Source organism: Octopus bimaculoides, chromosome 14, assembly GCF_001194135.2.
Source record: "Octopus bimaculoides isolate UCB-OBI-ISO-001 chromosome 14, ASM119413v2, whole genome shotgun sequence".
Classification (NCBI taxonomy): domain Eukaryota; kingdom Metazoa; phylum Mollusca; class Cephalopoda; order Octopoda; family Octopodidae; genus Octopus; species Octopus bimaculoides.
This window is the reverse complement of record NC_068994.1, coordinates 38,848,024-38,850,395: the sequence shown is the minus strand read 5'-3', so window position 1 is coordinate 38,850,395 and position 2,372 is coordinate 38,848,024.

The following is a 2,372-nucleotide window of genomic DNA, read 5'->3' as shown; positions in this document are numbered from 1 at the left end:
TATATATATATCATCAGCATCATCGTCATTTAGTGTCTGTTGTCCATGGTGACATGGGTTGGATGGTTTGAACCGGGCTGGTAAGCTGAGAGGCTGCACCAGACTTTAGTCTCATTTGGCATGGTTTCTATGGCTGGATGCCCTTCCAAATGCCAACCACTCTGAGAGTGTAACGGGTGCTTTTATATGCTACTGGTACAGGTGCCAGTTGCATGACACCATTATTTGAAATGACTACAATTTCACTTGGCTTGACAGGTCTTCTCAAACATGGCATATCACCAAACGTCTCAGTCATTAGTCATTGCCTTTGTGAATCTCAACGATTTAAGATCATGCTTTACCACCTTATCCCATGTCTTCCTGGGTCTCCTTCTTCTACAGCTTCCTTCCACTGGTAGAGATCAGCACTTCTTCACAAAGCTGTCAACGTCAATACTCATCACATGACCACACCAGCGCAGTCGTCTCTCTTGTACACCACATCTGATGCCTTTTATGCCCAGCTTTACTCTCAAAACATTTACACTCTGTTATACATGCACACAGACATTGCACATCCAGCGAAGCATACTTCGTTTCTTTCAAGCCTATGCATGTCCTCAGCAGTCACAGCCCATGTTTCACTGCTGTGTGGCATGGCTGTTTGCACACAGGCATCATACAATCTGCCTGTCACTCTGAGGGAGAGGCCCTTTGTTACCAACAAAGGTAGGTGCTCTCTGAACTTTGCCCAACCTATTCTTATTCTAGTAGCTATGCTCTCAGAGCATCAACCCCTGTTACAGACTTGGTCACCTAGGTAATGGAAGCTATCAATTACTTCTAGTTTTTCCTCCTGGCATTTGATGTAGTCTATTTTCTGTACATTTTTAGTGTTAATTGTACTTGTGCGCCTTCTATGCATAAAACCTACTTTTCCAGTTAATCTTCCTGTGATATTGCTACACCTCTTATGTGTACCTAGCTTACACTGTGTACATCTTATGGAATTTCTACCTACGCCTTTCCTACAGGTTGAGCAGAGTCATCTACCTGAGAGGATTTATACTTATAAATGCATAGATGTATACATGTGTCTGTACATGCGTGTGTGTGTGCATGTTTGTGTGTGTGTGTGTGTGTGTATGTGTGTGTATGTATGTGTGTGTGTGTGTGTGTGTGTGCAAATATAGATGTAAATATATATGTATTTCTGTATCTGCATAAAATGTAGTGAATCTACCATGTGCTATTCACTAAGATATTTGCACAACAGTTTCTTTCTCCTTCTAGTTTCCTTCTAGTATATTATATACTACTTATTAATCATATATCACCATCATCATCATCATCATCATCACCACCACCACCACCACCACCATCACCATCGTCATCGTGATCATCATCATCATCATCACCATTATCACCATCATCGTCGTCATCATCATCGTCATCATCATCATCGTCATCATCACCATTGTCATCATCATCATTGTCATCATCATCATCATCGTCGTCGTCATCATCGTCGTCATCGTCGTCATCATCATCATTATCATCATCATCATCGTCATCATTCTCATTTCAGTACTAACAATTTACCTTATTATAATGTTCAGCGTGCTCTGTTTCAGTATCTCTTATATATATATGGCACAAATTGACATATGTCGATATGGAAAGAAGCTGAGAGATTGAGAGAATAAATGAGGGTGTGCAAAAGAGAGAAAGAAAAGGAAAGAAAAAAGATGTAGGAATTAATATGTATGAGAAAAGTGACAAGGAGATGTAGAAATAGGGAAATATGGGGAAGGAAAAATATGAAAATAATGACAGTAGTATGAATGGTGCCATAGGCTACTGATTGCAAGAAATCTTCAAATCTCTCCCCAATTATCTTTCTGCTTGTTACTGAGGTGGCTGACTAATACTAATTCTAAAATATGAAAGAGAAGAGAAACTTTCTTATTTACTCTTTTATTATATTCTGTTACATATTTCTTTTCTTTTCTTATTTTGTTCTGTGTGTGTGTGTGTGTATTTTCGTTTTCTAATTTGGAGCTAAAATCTTGTTTCTTAAAACTTAATAAAGGTTATTAATAAATTCTGGAAATTGTCTGGAAATAATGAATAAATGATTGAACAAACAAACTTGAAATTATAATAAATTTTTGTCTCAAAATATTTGGATACTCATAATGAACTAAATGTATGTTCAGTAGGTTGTTAAATTAAATGTGAAATAGGAAATGGTCAAGTAACCACTGAGGACATTTGTCTCCGACTGTCTGCTTTTGCACGTAGACCTCACAAAGACAGACACATGCATGTATATATAAATATGTGAGTGTGTTATGCATATATATATATATATATATATATATATAATA